Below are 18,831 nucleotides of genomic sequence, written 5' to 3'. Positions count from 1 at the left end.
GAGGAGTGCAGCTCAACCAACACCATGAGTCAGCAGAGCCCAGGGGCAGAGCTCAGGAAGCAAGAGGCCATGACAAGACTGCAGGTGGTGGTCATCGGGAGGGAGCTCACAGATGACTCTTTTACTTCTTCAGTGAAAGGTCAGTCAGTCAGGTGACAGCCTGGTAGCAGTGAAGATTGGTGAGGATAAGGAAGCCAGTGCAAGCAACCAGATGGCAAGAAGTGTGGCGGTGAATAGACGAAGAGAGGCAGGTAGCTTTCGGGGATGATGCTGTAGGGTGGGCAGGACAGGGGAGGTGTGGCAAGGACCACAACATCACATGAGGCATCTTCAGGCCAAGGAGTCAGACCACGCTGTGACCTGAGGAAGAGACCAGAAGCAGAAGAGGTTGAAGATGATAAAAAGGGAAGGACTTCTTGAAGGAGGAATCAGTATTTTAATAGAAAGAATTAAGACTTTTAGTAAAGCCATTACTGTCATTTACTCTCTGGGGGACCATGGTAACCAGCCTCCAAGATGACCACCAATGATCCCTACCTCCTGGTACTCACACCCTTGTGTGGTCCCCTCCCACACTGTACCAGAGGTGGTCTGCGTGACCAATAGAATATGGCAGAAGTGATGGTATAGCATTTCCAAGATCAGGTTATAAAAGATGCTGTAGCTTCCCTCTAGTGCGCTCTCTCTCTCTCTCTCTCTCTCTCTCTCTCTCATTCTCACTCTTTCTCTCATCACTCACTCTGGGGGAAGCCAGCAGTTATGTCAAGAGCAGCCCTACAGGGATGCCCACATGGGAGGAATGAAACCTTCCCACCAACAGCCTGGTGAGTAAGCTTGAGCTTGGAAGTGGCCCACCCCTCCCCCACCGATGGCTTAACTACAGCCTCATGAGAGACTCTGAGCCAGAACGACGTAGTTATGCCCCTCCCAGCCTCCATAGCTTCAGATGCTGGGGGAAATAATACCTGCTTGTTCTTTTAACAAACACTGCGTCTTGGGGTAATTTATTACACAGTGGTAGGTAACTAGTACAATGATCACCCGGGCCTGGTTAATGGGAGGGTAATATGAAGTAAAGAATGGCCTGGCATAGAGATTCATGAAAATTCAGAGGAGAGAGGCAGAGGCAGACCCAGAAGCCTAAGTGGGTGGAAGGGCCACCTCTCCTTCTGACCTAGGAATGAAGAGCAGAAGCTCTCCTGAGCGCTGTCCTGGCCGGGCCCAATGACACCTTATACAGAGCACCTCACTGCACCCCGGGTCCTCCCTGCAGGATGGACACATCACACGGCTTTTCCCAGAAAGAGACCACGGTTGATAGAGGTCTGTTTACTACCTGCATGACAGACACAGAACTGAGAGGGAAGAAGGGGAGAAACGGAGGCACTCGGGGCTTGCTCTGGACAGGGAGGGTGTAGGGGGCCTTGAGGAGAGGTGTGAAGTGTGGAGGAGCTGGGGGAGGGCATGAGGAAAGTGAGCGCGGATCAGCCAGCCCGGGCAGGAGGCCTCTCCGCCCTCCGGGGCAGCTGGTTCCCTGAGCGCAGGAGACTTCCCACATGTCTCTGATTGAAGGTCTGGCTCACTTTTTATCCTTTTAAAGTAAAAACTCAGGGATGTACCCAGGCCATCTGTGTTTCCCAGAAAAGGCCATTTTTTTTTCCATCCCCCTGACGGCCAGGAAGGCGTTCTAAGGAGGACCAGAGCGTGCCTCCCCCTTCGCCTCCCCCTTGGTGGCAGGCCCAGCCTGGATCCACGCGCCTCCATCCAGAGACTATCAGTGCCCTTCGTAAAGGGCTGACATAGGTCTCCTGCGGCATTTCACCTAGTCCTGGAAACCCCGGAGATGGTGGCTGCAGTCTGAGACTTTTCCCTTTTTAAGTAAAAATGACGTTCCCCAAGACTAACTGGACATGTTAGTGCATGTCTTCTCCAGAAAGCAACCAACCACATGAGAAACTTTTAGTTAACAAACACATAATAAGAGTGAAAAAAAAAATCAGCTGTTAAATTATTGCCTCATTTCCAAATTGTCTTCGTTTTTTTAATGTTATAGAAATACAAAGGTACCTGTGGCTTAGGCATTTAAGCAAATAAAACCAAAAACCCTAAGGATTTTATTTTTATAAAAATAAAGCAGCATTCAATTATTGATACTCTTTTTCTATCTGGAATCATTATTTTTCTCAATGATAATCACACCTGACAAGTGTGCATTCGTATGCGTTTTGCAGTTTGCAAAACCATGCCTTACTTAAGCTTTACACCACCCATGTACACACAGCAGGGCAAGGTCGTCCATCACTCCCTGACCAAGGAAGGAACTGGCACTCTGGGAGTCCAGATGGTAGTGAGGTAGTATGGTATGGAGCTGGACAAGCCTGGGCTTGAATCTGGTCTCTTCTAAACGCTGGCCCAGGTGAGTTTCTTAGGCATGTTCAACTTCAGTCTCCTCATCTGTAAAATGGACGTGGTCATAGTACTGGCTTCAACAAGTTAAAATTCTTCTCATAGTGCTTAGAATGTAATAATTGATGACATTTGTTTATGAGTTGTTTTTAATCTAGTCTGTCAGCCTACAAGGATTAGAGTCAATGTTTATTAAAATTCTGAACACAGTGCCCAGAACAGAGATGGCATTAATTTTGAAGAGGTAAAGCTGGGATTGTGAGTAGTTTCCAGTTGCTTAATAATTAATTTTTTCTCTATATCCCAGTTACCTGGCCATGGGGTCAATGAGACACATCTCTTAGCTTTGAGAATAAGTTGACTAAATCTGTGTTGTAAAATAAATAAATAAATAAAAGGAAGGAAGGAAACATTTTACTGTCAGCCCAAACATAATACCTGGCTACACCCATGTTTTTGAAGATTCAACACATCTCCCCATAGGAGCCCTGAGTGAAGCAGGAATCATAAATCTGCAATATGTCAGCATCTCCCCATCCCCTTAAGGACAGAGCCATCTACTTATCTTACTCAAGCTCTCCCTAAGTGGCTCCAGCCACAGTCCCTCTGGGGAAATATCCCCCCACCCTGTCTCACCCTCCACCTTCTCAAACCTCCACACCTTTGCCCAGGCTGTTGCCTCTGCCTAAAATGCCTTCCGTTTTTCACCCACTGAAAATCTACCCACTCTTTAAGCTCTGCCTTTTCCCGGGGACCTCCAGATGGGGCTACCTTTGAGGACAGGGCCAGCACCTCCTCCTCTCTGTCCCTTTAGCACCCAGCCCTGGTCTTGCACTAAGGAGATGCTTCGTGTGTTTGCTAAAACACACCACCGGGAATGAAGCCATTGACTGGAGTTCTTTTCTGGCACCGGGGGTGGGAGGGGCCAGTCCTGCAGCGCTGGAGGGAACGCTCGCCTGGAAGAAGGTACTGGAGACAGCATGGAACACTCTGTTCCTCTCTTTGCTCATCTCCCAGATGTCAGGAGGATGGAAACAGTGGATCTCATCCTCGTCATCACAAATCATCCGGGTGTTGCTCTGGTTTTTCTTCAAAAGGATTATGAAAAGGGAGGGACCCTCCAATTTCAGCCATGTGGGGAAAGCATCACACATTTCAAGAGAAGAGCAAAAGTGCTCTGGTAACTGGCCTGGCTTTGGTCCACAGCCTATCTCCCCCCAGGTCCTAGAAATGCTGCCACATGGGGAGGAAGGTCAGGCAAGTGATGCGCATTGGCTCCAATGGCACACGATGCAGCTGCAGGCGCCGACATGAAAGCAACGTGGAGAAGCTGCTCCCAGGACGCCTGCCTCCTTGCTTGCAGACCTGGTGGCCTTCCCCACTCAGAGTCTCTCTCTTTCCTGTTTGGCAAACACTGAGTTGGTAAAAACAAACTTTCTCCATTGTGGTGCAGATTAAAGGAGACCATCAGCTCCATGAGGACAGGTAGTTTGTGACAGCTGACAAATTGCCTCCTTCCTGGTCCTCAAGGAACAGTTTTTGGATGCGTGAGTAAAGAAATCATGGTCGCCTTAGGCCCATAACCATAAGTTACACTGTTGCTAGTTTCCCCTTTCTCTGCCAGGAAAAAGTGGAGTCCAATAAATACGTATGAAGTATTTGTCCTGAATGTGCTCAGTGTGGTGGAGAATACAAAAGAGATACAATGTGAGCCCTCCTCCAGATGCTAAGATGATGTCAACACCAGTAAAACACAAGATAGAATGAGGTAAGTGGACGAAGAAAAGAAGGCTATGGGAATTTGGCTTGAGTCAGGGGTCAGATCTGGTTGATCCAGCTGGAAAAAAAGAAGTAAGGAAAGGCTTTCTGGACAAGGCTGAATGCCAGTGCACACACAAAAGATGGCATTAAGAATGATTGTGGGGTTCACTTGTTTTTTATCAGACTAAGGGATGTCGGATTGCCTAGGCTCTCTTACATGTGAAAAACCAAAGCCGATATTAATAGCTGGACTTGGACGCAAACCCTCCAAGGGGAGTTTGCTGGAGTTTTTTCTGAATGTCTTGGGTCCAAATTCAGATCTTGGGATCATACCACCAGCCAGCTAACTGCGGGGGACAAGAGGCCAGAGTTGAAAGTCCTCGAGCATATGCCTGAACGAAAGAAGAAGAGGCTGGGTCTCCTCCCTGCAGGCTGGGCCCTGGCTTCCCTCCTGCTCCTGGATCTAGGAGGGCAAAGCAGAGAGCCACACTCCCATGCATGGCCTTTTCATATACAGTGATCCCCCCAGCACTGTTCATCAGTTTACCTCCCTGTCTTGGGATCTGAGGAGTGGATGAACAATTTACCCACAATGCTGGGAGAGGGGGAGGAGAGGGGGTAAGGAGGAGGAGAAGAGAAGAAAGGTCTCCTGGATGATCTTTACCCCCACTTGGGGTCTACAGGTGGGTGGGATACATCTCACTGTTTTCTGGCTCTGTGCTTTTGTACCTACTGTGTCGTCTGTCTGGAATTTCCTTCCCCTTTGTTGTGCTAACACCTACTCATCCTTCAAGACTCAGCCAGGATCACTTCCTCCAGGAGGCCTCCCAGGTGCCCTATCTGAGTCAGCTGCTCTCTCAGAGAGGAGCACGGGGCACCACCATGCCCAAGCAGAGCACTTACTGCATTGGCTTGTCATCTTCTGTTTACTTATCTGAGACACTCAAACATCAGTGAGCTCCTTAAGGACAGGGGACCCACCTTCTTTTTCTTTTCTAATGGGGCACATGTTGGTTGCTCAGAGGATGAATGTGGAAAGGGGAGGGGAGGGAGGAGGGTTTTCCAACAATGGAAAGTGCTCTTCTAGATAACAGTGAAGTCTCTACTACTTTCAGTGGGCAGATATCCTGTGCACCTTGTGGAAAAGGAACCTCAATGGGGGTTCCTGCAACACTAACACCAGCCAAGACTCGAACCAAAAACTTCTAGGAAAGGCAAGGTCTAGAGTTAGGGACCCACACAGCAGCTTATGTGCTTGCTCCTCTCTCTCTCTCTCTCTCTCTCTCTCTCTCTCTCTCTCTGTCATACACACACACACACACACACACACACACACACACACACACACACACACACTGGCATCACAATATATCCAGATGGCCCCTGATAATGAGAACTACTTTTCCTTGCTAACATTTTACCCCTTATTATGTATCTTCCCAGATATTACTTTGTTCAAGTAGCATAACCGTACTGCTCTGAGCAGAGGCAGGTCTCATCCTTGCTTCCTACATGGACCAGTTTAATAAGATGGGAAAGATTCTTGAACAAAAGTCAGAAGACTGAATTTGTATATTTGGAATCTATTGAGATGTGCAATAGACTGAATGTTTATGTCCCCCGCCCCAAATCCATATGTTGAAACCTAATCCCCAATGTGATGGTATTTGGAGGTGGGACCTTTGGAAGGTAATAAGGTCATGAGGGTGGAGCCCTCATGAATGAGATTAGTGCCTTTGTAACAGAGACCCCAGAGAGCTCCCTTCCCCTTTCACCAGGTGAGGACACAATGAGAAGATGGCCATCTATGAACCAAGAAGTTGGTGCTCACCAGACACCTAATCAGGAAAGCACCTTGATCTTGGAATTTGCAGCCTCCAGAACTGTGAGATAAGTTTTCTTGTTTATAAAACACCCAGGCTGTGGTATTCTGTTATAGCAGGCCAAGCAGACTAAGACAAGATTCAAGGCTGAGAACCTTAAAAAAATTACCTGTCCTTTAAGGCCAAAGCAGGAGTTCCTGGGAATATCAGAACTTGCCCCTTGTGGAATGTCTGTGTCTCCTGTAGACTGTAAGCTCCCTGGATCAGGGCCTGTACCTGCTCTGTTCAGCACTGTATCTCCAGGACCTAGCCCTGTGCCTGGTACATGATCAGGGCTCAAATTAATGAACAAGTAAATGAAAAGTGAACGTTTTTCTCTGAATTTCAAGTGGCTGTGCTTAGCAATGTCGGAGGCCCAATGGAGGAGCAGTTGTGTGGTCACAAGTCCTTCCAGGCCTGAACTCCATGAGTTACCTTCACCGCAGACATGCACACAGCAGGTTACATGAACCACAGAGAGCATTTATCCTCGTGGGACCTCATGGGTGAGTGATTTATCCCTCACTAGATGCCAGGCTCATTGAGGACATAATCTTAATTATTTCTGTGTCCCAGGACCCCACCCCTATTCTGGCACATGACAAATGCTCAGTAAGTTCATTCAAATAGGACTAACTAAGTAATGACCTGATGCTCAGAGAAGTAGCTTGTTCTGGTCACACAGCTTTTTGGTGATGGAGCAAATGCGATGTCCAGGCCTCTGTACTTTCTACCATATTACAACAAGTACTGTGCAATTTCATGCACGAGGCTGTGAGGGACACTCAGAAACAGGACCTCAACCCCCTGCCCTACTGGCCACTTTGCTCTTCAAAGGCCAAGAGGACAGGATTCTGCCCTGTTCTGGCAGGGATCCACTGGGACTGATGCAATGGCTTGCTGCAGGTGTCCTTGGGAATATCTGAGCTTGGAACACATCTGCCTCCAGGTGCAAAGAACATAAACTATGGGGACAGTTGTGGGATGAGTCACGTCCCCAAAAGATAGGTTGAATATCTAATCTCTAGTACCTGTGAACATGACCTTATTGGGAAACAGGGTGTTTACAGATGTAACCAAGTAGAAATGTGGTCATATTGGATTATATCCAACTGGTATCCTTATTAGAAAGTCACGTGAAGACAGGGGAGAGCGAGAAGGCCACATGACAACAAAGGCAGAGATTGGAGTGATGTATCTATAAGCCAAGGGTGGCCAGAAACCACCAGAAGTTAGCAAGAGGCAAGGAAGGATTCTTCCCTAGGGCCTTAAGAGGGAGTACAGCCCTGATGACACTTTGATTTCAGACTTCTAGTTTCCAGAACTGTAAGATAACAAATTTCCGTTGTTTTAAGCCACTCAATTTGTGGTACTTTGTTACAGAAGCCATAGGAAATTAATACCGTAACAAATGCCTGAAGCAAGAGGTGTTTCTCTGCAGTACAAGCAAGAGGAAAGGACATGAGAAGAGGGTTATTGGAGAAAATAAAATGAGATGGAGCTATAATTCATAGTTAACATTTGAAGAACCAAAGATAGATTCCTGTTACATACAGTTTTAGAAGGTTTATATGTTTATCAACACCATCAGATGATATCGGCAGAGAACTCTGTGTGCGTGTGTGTGTGTGTGTGTGTATACTTTATATTTACACAATTAGGGAACATTGTTCTTTTCAGATCAGAACAGTCATCTGATTTGTTTGTTCACAATTTGGAGAAAGGTCCATCCAGTCAAATGGTCAACAAGTGTTCACTGAGGCTGCTCCCTGGGGCTGGTACACAGAGACTCAGTATAAATGAGGGCCCTGCGCAAGGGGGCTCACAATTTACTTTGGGAGACATTACATTGGATCGGGCACACACACAAGCATTTGACAGAACTCCTTAGGGCACACAGAGGAGGCAGGGCAGGAGAGTTTAACAGAGGAGGTGTTCATGTGAGCTGAGTCATTGAGGAGAAATGCACTGTGGGGTTGCTTAAAATACAATCAAAGTGATAAAAGAAAGAGCATTCATGAAACAAGGAAGCACACATGCAAAAGCCAGAGCATGCCCCATTAAATGGTATCCTTTGACTTGGCTGCATCCAGCAAAAAGGAAGGAGGAAGGTAAGACTTGTTGATTACCTATTTAGTATATGTGAATTTCTCACTTTACATATTCAAGTGTATAAGAAATGCAACTTATTTTTCTACAAAGTACCCTATTTTTTCTTCTAAGCCCATATTCTGCCCAAGAGCAGAAATCCTAGTATAATTAAATTGAGGTTTTTCTTAAATTAACTAGGTTTTTCTCAAGTCAAAGTTTCTTCCCTCCCAGACCAGCCCCAAGATGGCAACTTAGTCCTGATGCAGTGAGGAACGTTGGAATGGAGGGGCTGGTACGTGATGTCAAGGCACTGGGGAGAGGGCCGGGGAGGCAGATATCTCATCCTCAGCACTATCCTCCATAGAGACAAGTGTTGCCCACGTGACCCATGCAGACCCTGCTGCCCTTCATCCCTCGCCCAGCCTTGCAATCCCCAGTCCTGCTCCATGTCAATGTCATACCCACCTCCACTGCTCTGGACAACATGAATGTTGTGGTGTGTAACTGTGTCAACTTGACTAAGCTACAACTACATTTCCCAGAACAGCTTTCGTATACAATTTCAGGTTGGAATTGGTCAAAAGAGAAAAGTATGCGAGATTTAGAAGCGGAAGTAAAGCAGCAGCCATCACTCTCTTAAGGTTGTCGTATTTAGATGAGGTGAGAGACAGATGAGAGGTCCTGAAGATCTAGCGCATTCTCCCTCACTGGTCTGCCTCCACTGGTCTCAGAAGTGTTGGTTAGAGACTTTCCTCTAATCCTCCAACTTCCCAGTTCAGACCTTTATTTCCCCAGCTTCTCCCCCAATTGTGTAAGGTCTTGTTTCTAAAATAAATCCTTTATTTCATAACAGTTATAATGGTTCTACTTCCTTGATTGAACCCCACCTGATTCAATGGAGAAATTATCTGCTGTTCTATGTGGGTTCTCTTTAGCAGGATTACTAATTGTCCCCAATATCCATTCTACCCTGATTCCCATTAATTATAAGGTCCCACACCTATAAGTTTCAGCCTGTCTAATAACCATGCAGCTAGGGAATCCATTTCCAAGCCTTTCTTGCAGCTGGGGATGACTATGGGACAAAGTTCCAGCCAATAGGATGTGAAAAGAAGTGACATATAAAACCGGTCATGCCCTGAAAAGGAAGCAACTTGCTTCTCTTTCCCCTCTTCTTTTTTCCCCCTTCCAGCTCACTGAAGTGCAGATGTGGTAGAGGAGAGCTAACCACAGCTCTCGTGGTTGAGATGGTTCGAGAAGACTGAACCATCACCCTAAGGACGTAACAGAGTAACGAGAAAGAAGGACTCGTGCAACAGAGCTGCCTTTCCTTCCTGGACGAATTAGTCTAAACTTCAGGTGACAGAAATAACCTTTTATCTCATTTAAGCTACTGTTATTTACCTGTTGCTCAGTTAAAGAAGCAAGCAAATATCCCATTACATCTTCACTCCACTCATCCAGGACAAAGTGAAGGAAGATCCTTGTAGGGCTCACAACGTCCCAGAATGAGGAGTCAGATGCTGGCCAGAAGCTCCCAGGTACCCCTTCTTTGGGATTCATCAAACACATCTGGGGATGCATTCACTCTCTGTCTTATATCTTCAAGAGGGACAAGATAACACTTGGACCAGAGACTCATTCTATGGCCCCCTCCTCTCCAGCTCTTCCATCTTTCTACGCACTCAGAAAGGTTTGAGCTCTTTTTATGTAAGACAACAGCACCACCCCTGGATCCTCAATTGTTTAATGCGTAAACTGCAGGCCCTGAGTTGATCCAGGTTTTGTCCTCTGTATAGACAGTTTGCTGCTAGGAGCTTCAAATGCCTACTTAGAAATCCTAATGGTGACTTTTTAAATCAGTGTTTCTTCCCTAACAACCATACTTCAGTGAGTCTACAACATGCTGGCTGCTCTCTGAAAAGAAGAGGGGACAGCAATTAATACTTGACAGCATCATCTCCAACACCTGTGATGTGCAGAACATCATGCTAGACTTGATTCACTTCTTCTACAACCCAGCCCTGAGGACTAATTTCTTCATTTGTGAAACGGACATAATATGACACAGACCAATGAAGTAACTTGCTTGAACTCACACAGATAGGAAGTTGTGGAACACAGCCTAATCTGAAATTCATGCTTTTGCAGCTGCATACCTTTGCATAGCTTGTGTGAGCCAGCTGGTGGGAGATGTGGAAGGCACTCTGGGCAAAATCTAAGTGACAAGCAACCTTGAAAATCAAGGAAAATGGACTTTGGTTTCTTTTTCAATTTTTTTTTCTTTTTAGTTTTAGTTTATTTTTGATGATTGCTTTTCATTCATTTTTTTAACTAAAGGGGGCTTATACTAAATTCATGTTTAAACCAATCTGTTAATGTTTAACTACTTTTTATGTACTAGTCAGAAATCTGACCATTAAATAACACAAATATTAAAATCATATTCCCTTTCAGAATAATGAAAGATTAAAACAAGCATGGAGAGATTTTTCAAAGACACACTCCTTAATATTCTTTGGACTTCTAAACTAATATTTATTGTTTTGCATTGATAATTTTCATGATTTAACTGTAAATATTGAGATCTTTTTTCTTGCATATTAAATGAACCTCAAGAAAAGGAATTTGAAAATCTTTGAAAACCTTTGAAAATTTGTGAATTCTACAATTATATAGAAATGTTATGTAAATGTTTTGAATGTTTTTCTGTTGAACTAGAGTTCTATTACTCTTCCCTAAAACCTCCAGAATGATTCCTTTTTCTTCTGCAGATTTAAAGGTGAGGGTAGGAGGGAGTCTTCAAAGCAGGGTGTACTAGTTTCCTTTTGTTGCTATAACAAATTACCAAAAAATTAGTGGCTTTAAAAACAAAATTATTCTTTTACAATTCTGGAGGTTGGAACTCCAAACTCAGTTCGACTGAGCTAGAGTGAGGGCGTCCGCAGGGCTGGCTCCTTCTGGAGGCTCTGATGGTAGAATCTCCTTGCCTTTTTCAGCTTCTAGAAGCCATTTGTATTTCTTGGTTAGCAGCCCCTTTCTCCATCTTCAAAGTGCATCACTCCCATCTCTGCTCTGTCATCATATTGCTTTCTCCTTGGACTCAACTCCTCTGTCCCTCTTATAAGAACTGTTAACGATTACCTCTGGCCCACCAGATCTTCCAGCACAATCTCCGCATCTCGGGATTCTTAATTTAATCATGTCTGCAAAGTCCCTTTACTATATCACGTAACATATTCACAGGTCCTGGGGGTTAGGACAAGGACATCTTTGGGGGCCTTAGCTTTTACCACAATGGGGACACTGGTTGGGAATGAGGCTGTGGGGACCGACAGAGACCTAGGATGTACGTGGCTGTGACCCTGCAGATGGTAAAGGAAAGAGCAGACATTTGAGGACCAGAGAGACCCAGTCAGGAACGGCTGCATAATTTGAAGGGCCCAGTGCAAAATAAAAACACAAGGCCCCTTGTTCAAAAATTAAGAATTTCAAGAAAACACAACAGAGCATTAATCTGCACAGGTGGCATGTCCAAGAAGCCAGCCCTGAAATGAGTTAGAAACCAGTCTGGGGCATTTTCTAATTCTGTAACCTTGGACAAAGTCATAACCTCTTTCTCAGCCTCAGTTTTCATATCTATAAAATTAAAAACCATTCCTGTATTACAGGTATAAAAAAATTACTAAAAACTTGCTGGCTTAAAGCAATAGAAACTTATTCTCTCACAGTTTGTGAGGCTAAATAAAAGTCCGAATTCAGGGTGTTGGCAGGGTTGGTTCCCTCTGGAGACGCGGAGGTAGAATCCATTCCACACCTCTCTCCAGGATTCTGGTAACCATTGGCAATCTTTGGCATTCCTCAGCTTGTAGATTCATCACTCCAATCTCTGTCCCCGTCTTCACATGGTCTTCTTTCTGTGTCCCCATATCAAATCTCTCTCTCCTTTCTCTTATAAGGATACCAGTCATTGGATGGAAGACCCACTCTAAATCCAGAATGAGCCCAGCCCAAGATCTTTAACTTAATTACATCTGCAGACGCTATTTCCACATGAGGTCACGTTCACAGTTACTGGGGGTTAGAGTTTGGACATTTCTTTTGGGGGGAACACTATTCAACCCACTACAATGGGGTTGTTGTGAGTATTCAAGATATTGTATATGAAATGCTCAACAGAGCGCCTGGGACATAGGAAAAAATTACATATTATTATTAAATGTATTAAAACTAAAGCTTGGGCATATATTTAATAATTATTAACATCTTAGAATGGAAATCCAGAGAATAAAAGTGACTTGTCCCATGAATATCATAGGGGACCCGAGGAGCTTGCTTATTCCTAAAACAGACCAAGCACAAGAGGGGGAAGCCCTGGGCTCCAGACTTGCCACAAAGCAAGAAAGTTCCCAGGGGAGCAGACCCAGACACAATGGGAGGGAGCTTGAGGTGGAGGCAAAAATGGGCACAGGGAGGCCCCATGGAAAGAAAGGAGGACTCTGGCAGGCCCATTTGTCCCTTCAATCACCAATCATTTATGGCCCACCTACTAGAGTCAGGCATGGTGCCAGGCTCCAGGGATACCGAGTATAGCAAGAACACTAAATCTTAGAAAGATTTCTATTTGGGGGGTTGGGGGGTACAACCTTTTAAAATTTGTTTGCTTTTGTCAAAAAATTAATTTAAGGTTATTAGAAAATATTAGAGGAAACAGAAGGCCTGATTGGATAGTTGTGGTATAGAGAAGACTGTAGGCTTTGGACCTGCTCACTTAGCTGTTGGGCCTTGGTCATGTCATGCAAACTCTCTGAGCCTCAGTTTCTTCATCTGTAAAATAGGGATAATAATATTGCTCACATCCCCATTAGGGAGATTCTACATGAGATGAGATAACACATGTGAAGCACTTGGCACCAGGACTGAAACAAGGAAGGTTTGCAACAAATACTCCCTTTCACTTTCAGGTCAGTGTTTCAGAAAGAAGGCCCTGAACATCCTCACACTCAGTCACTATATTATATGACACTCGTATTCCCTAAGTCAACTTTCACCAGAGGCTAACAGGCTGTTTTCTTTCAGTTCAAGCAAGATATTTTCCTGGCTGGGTTGTAGGTGGAAAGAAAAGCAAGAAATATAGGATACAGTGAACTTGGGAAATCTTTCCTGTAAAAACCCTGGCAGATTTATCACAGATGTCTGGCCCACTCATGGCCTCCTCCTGAATTCTATTAAGAATAATAACAAACAATCAGGAAACTGAACCCCGAAGCCCAGAAAACAGTGTTCTGGGTCTCTGGCAAAGTGGGGTCATGTACACACACAAGAGACCTGGGGCCCTCCAGGCACTCCTTGGTTGCCGGGACCAGGAAGTCTGCAATTACAGAGCACCCCTGATGGACACTGTGCTGGGCCCTTTCACATGCATAAGCTCTTTCGGGTCCTTGAAAAGAGCTCTGGGTCCCCTGTTTTTCAGATAAGAAAACCTGGGGCTGAGAGAATGTGAGTTTTTTATGCCAAGGTGTTCAAGCATGCAAGCACATCGGAATCACTTAGGGAGCAGAACTTACACAGAGGTTCTGATTTGGCAGGTCTGAAGTGGGACTCTGGCATGAGTAATTTTTATAATTAGGGGATTATAAAAGATTATAAAAGAGGGGATTCCGATGTATACATTCTGCTGACTAATAACCTCTATAGCACAGGCTCTGAGTCTGCAAGACTTGGATTGTCATCCGAGCTCTGTCAATATCTAACAAGGTAGCACTGAGCAAGTTACTTAATCTCTCTGAGCCTCAGTTTCTACCTCTGTCAAATGGGGATAATTAAACCCAATCCATAAGGTTATTTTAACCAGCAACCTTATCATAATAATATTAGTGGCTAATTCACAGGAAGTGCTCAATAAATCATAGCAAGTAGTATAATTATTGATTAGTCGTGTGGCCTTGAGCAAATTTCTTAACTCTTAGACTTAAAGTTCTCTTCTATAAAATGAGGACTTGAGGATAGAATCTTTTTTTGTAATTTTTTTTTAATGTTTATTCTTTGGTTGCGTCGGGTCTTAGTCGTGGCACAAGGGATCTTTCATTGCAGCTCATGGGCTCTTTGTTGCAGTGCACGGGCATCTCTCTAGATGTGGCACACAGGCTCACCAGTTGTGGTGCACTGGCTTAGTTGCCCCGCAGCATGTGGGATCCTAGTTCCCCGACCAGGGATGGAACCAAAGTCCCCTGCATTGCAAGATGGATTCTTAACCACTGGACCACCGGGAAGCCCCAGGATAGAATCTTTAGGAAACATTTTGCCCCACATAACCTTGATGGGTTCCTATTAATATATGTCCCTCCTCCAATGAGGACGAACCCCACTGGCCGTTTAAGAGATGAACCAATTCTGGACAAAGAGAGTAAGTTGAGCAAGAAAACAATGATTTCTCCAAACCATTCTGTTTTTGTTCTGTCTTCTGAAGAGCTGACTCATCTACCCCAGGCTGTATCTGTAGCCGATGCTTGCTGAACAGTCTCCCCGTGACTCCCAACTTGCCCTTCCCAGAACACTTTCCTCATGCTGCCTGGAGTTACCTAATGCAATCTCATGAAGCAGGAAGGAGCACGACTGAGCCTGCGATCACGACAGTGAGCTCTGGTGCCTGGTTTTTTTCCTCCAATTTGCAGCCATGGGTGAATGAAATGTAGGACCAGCCATTCAGTCATCGCTTCACCAGGAATGGAGCACCCACTGTGGACCAGACACAGTGCTGGGAGCTGCAGATGCTGAGACAAGACACCAGGGCTGTACCAGTGCTCACATTCAGAGGGAAGAACAATCACGATGTGGGGCCAGTGCTGTGACTGAGGGAAGGACGGGTGCCTGAGGGTGCACCAAGGGGGTCCTGGAAGCCAGAGCCCAGAGCTGCTTTACTCACTGATTCCTTCATGCATAAACACTGCTGTGTGCCAGGCTCTGGGCTAGTCACTTGTTCTCTTAGGTCATCATCACATCTGCTCTCCGGGTTTGAGCTGCTTCCAGCTCCGGTCGCCGACTCTCACGTCCAGGACACAGCACTATCCCAGGAGTATATCTCTGTACTCCTACGCCCCTGCAGCTCTAGGCCTCTGTAGGTAGAGCTTTATACCAAAAGCTGAGAACACACGGTGGGTGCGGGGGTGTGTGGGGTGGGGGTGGGGATTGTACCACAGACACAGCAATCTTTATCCTGAACCTGAACCAGGCATAGAAGAAAATGGTGAGATGTGGTCAGCCAGTTGATGACAAAAAGCAGGGAGCTCGGAGACTCCAGGCATCCTACGAGAAGGAGGGAAGGTCAATTTCTTTCTGTCTGACAGATACTCGAACATTGCTATGCCAGACACTCTGAGGAACAGAGACACAGCCCCACCTAAGGAGGTCAGTCTAGGCCTGGCCAGGGGCAGCAGCTGATCTAACCCGTGACGTGTCTCAGAGGGGTCAGGTAGGACCTTGGCCCCAACCCCCAGGCCCAAAGTATCACATTAGATGTTCCATGTAGGCTCCAAAGAGGTGATATGTACAGCCCCTGACATGCTCCAGCAGGATTAGAAACAGGGGGTGATCATTGTCTGACTTTAAGCACATCCTATTTTATAATGTTGTTTGTCTTTTTTTTTTTCCATTTTTTTATTGTAGAAACATCTCAAAGAATGACAATAACTGAGGCCCCTTGGAATCTCTGCAAAACCGCATCTATGAGCAGCTCTCCATGTCAGAGACCCCTTGAGCTGCCCAGCCAACCATGGGGCTGTGAAGATGGTAACGGCAGAGGGAAACGAAACTTGAGGAAGTGATGGGACTCGCCTATGGCCACACAGCTGCCGATCCAAGACAGGAGGCAAGCCATGGAGTCTGACAGCAGTCTGTGTACATGGGGCCATTTCATCCAGCCAAGAACGCTGGCCTTGGAGGTGGGATGCTGGACTCCAAGCTTGTCTTAGCGCACTGGGTGCCCAGAAGGTAGCCTTCTCACTGATCTCTCCACACTCTCAATCAACGGGGACAAGTGGGGAACATTTCCAGAAAGAGATTTCAGATGGAGACTGAAAGAATTTGAGAGTCAGCCTGGCCCAGGAGAAAGCACAAAGTCTTTGGAGTTAGGTTATCAGGGTCCACACCTAAGACCCCTGCTCTCTGTGGGAGAATGAGTTGCAAGGATTTAATAAGAGATTGATGCATGTAAAGCACCTGATACACAGTAAGTACTAAATGATAGCAATAATTATGACAACATTTATCTAGGGCTTGTTATGAGCCAGGCACCGTGCTGAGCGTCTCCTGTGTAGGCCTCGCATCAACTCTATGAAACCAGTGATAGCAATATTCTTCCATCTGACAAATGAGGAAAGAGGCACAAAAACGATTAAGAGAATTGCTGAGGGTCACACAGGTAGTAGGGAGAAGAGTGGCTAAACTGTGAACCCTGGCTCAACAGACAGGGCCCTGAACCAGTGTGCTATATCAGGCCCTTCTGTAAGTTGCATCCCTGGTGAAATAGAACTAACTCCCTTTTACTTCCCCTAAAACCAACTTTAGCAAATTTCAGAAAGGATCCTGGACCCAATACCACAGGCCTTGAGGGCTGCTCCCTAAGCGAGAGTCTTCTTGACTTCCCCTCCCAGCCTCACCCCTCTGGGCTGAGGCCATCCTGGTGCCCCCGGCCCCCCCACCGCCTACATTTTCCAGGCTGGTACAGAACCCCTCTCAAGCCAGCCTGCCTGGATTCTATTTAGACATTCTTCTCGGAAGCAGATAGCACAGATGCTTTGCTGAGTGAGAAGCAGGTACAAGTTTACCCCGAATGTCAAAGGACAAGACAGATGGGTGCCCCTCAATGTATTCTCGTCCCACCCAGCAGCAGGCCACCCACCAGCCTCCCATCCAGCCCTAACCCCCTGGGGGCCCCACCAAGCTGGTGATTCTCTCTCTCTCCTGGTCGTCATTTCTCATTTCTCACTCTGGGAGGGAAGAAAGGTCAGTGGGAGATAAATTTCCACGCAGACATCTCCATTAGTCACTACGCCCACCCAGAGGACTGAGGGAATTAAAATGTATTGAGCATCTTCTGAGAGCAGGTCTCCAGGTGTGGCATGTGTATACTCATGTATATTTCCCATCCATAACATGAAGATACCTATTGTACAGTGTTGTTTGGGGATGAGATCAAATAAAGAGATATTTTTATGAAGAAGGACAGCCTTTGTCACTCATTCTCCTCAGATAATATGCTTTTTTTTAAATTTATTGTTTATTTATTTTGGGCTGCGTTGGGTCTTCATTGCTGCATGCGGGCTTTCTCTAGTTGCAGCGAGAGCGGGGTCTGCTTTTCGTTGTGGTGAGCAGACTTCTCATTGTGATGGCTTCTCTTGTTGCAGAGCACAGGCTCTAGGCGTGCAGGCTTCAGTAGCTGTGGCACAAGAGCTCAGTAGTTGTGGCTTGCAAGCTCTAGAGCGCAGGCTTGGTAGTCGTGGCGCACGGGCTTAGTTGCTCCACGGCATGTGGGATCTTCCCAGACCAGGGCTCGAACCCGTGTCCCCTGCATTGGCAGGCGGATTCTTAACCACTGCACCACCAGGAAGCCCAATAATAAGCTTTCTATTGTGTCTTAGAACTGATCCTAAATCAAAGCTCAAAACATCAGTCACTGGATAGAAAGAAAGCCCTCAGAGCCCTCCCCAGGGCAGCAAGATGCCTTGGAAAGAGACCTGGCCTGGACCCATCCCAGTTCAGCCTGTCACTGGCCATGTAACTGGGCAAGTCCCCTCTCTGCCTACAAATATGACAGCACTAATAACAACAATAGCAAAGGCTCGCCCGGCACTTGCTATGTGCTCAGCCCTCTTCCAAGGGCTCACATGTTGACTCATTTAAATAAAATAAATAAGATAGGATGAAGCCTGGATCTCCGCGTTTCCTCCCAGCTCTGCCTGCCGGGGACTAACAGGCTGCTTTGGGGTTCTGTAATTAAGAAAGGTGTTAACGGCCCTTATCTGTCCCCCAATCATCAGAGCAGATGGAGTCCAGCTCTGCGTTGTCAGCACGGGGCACCAGGGGTCCCTGCAGTGGTGTGGTGGGCCTTCCTCCTAGAGCCCAGGCTATTTGACGAGGCATGGGGGCAGTGACTGGACAAGGAACCAATGAGAGAGCGGATGGGGCGGGTGATTTCACAGGCAAGGAGGGGCGGGCCACACTCAGCCTCCTCAGAAGACCCCTCTTTGGAGGCCGTCCAGATGGGATACATGATCCTCCCTGAGCCACCTGCCAGCTGGGTCCTTTCAACGGCAAAGCTGGTTCAAATGGGAAAACACTTTTCAGTGGCCTCTCTCTTCTGATTTTTAGATTAGAGGGAGACAATGGACTTGCCCAGGGAAAAGATAAAGTTTGTTTCGTATATGAAATCAGGTCTAGTTGCTAACGGGCTGCCTGCCCTCTCCCTCACACTCTCTCCTGCTGCCATCCTAGACCCCTTACGTTCGACATGAGCCACAGACCTCTGTCCCTCCCAGCTCTTGTCCATGCTGGTCCTTCTACCTGGAGCACCTTCCGTCTCCTCTCCACCTGGACAGCTCCTTCTTACTCTTCAGGACTCCAACTAAAGGACACCTCATCATCCTTCTAGAAGGTTCCAGGACCCTCCTCTGCAGGCTTACTGAACCAAAGACTCAGGTTGAATCATAGCTCT

At 46.4% G+C, this 18,831-nt stretch overlaps 1 long non-coding RNA gene across 1 annotated transcript; it reads left to right on the top strand.

The window, feature by feature from the left end:
* The first annotated feature begins 4,527 nt into the window (after positions 1–4,527).
* LOC137218778 (uncharacterized) lies at positions 4,528–17,327 on the top strand. Its single transcript, XR_010940849.1, has 3 exons — positions 4,528–4,850; positions 9,313–9,479; positions 15,786–17,327. It is a non-coding gene; the product is annotated as an uncharacterized lncRNA (long non-coding RNA).
* Positions 17,328–18,831: the final 1,504 nt, after the last annotated feature.

The sequence above is a fragment of the Pseudorca crassidens genome, chromosome 2, assembly GCF_039906515.1.
Source record: "Pseudorca crassidens isolate mPseCra1 chromosome 2, mPseCra1.hap1, whole genome shotgun sequence".
Lineage (NCBI taxonomy): Eukaryota > Metazoa > Chordata > Mammalia > Artiodactyla > Delphinidae > Pseudorca > Pseudorca crassidens.
This window is presented reverse-complemented; position numbering and strand designations above follow the sequence as displayed.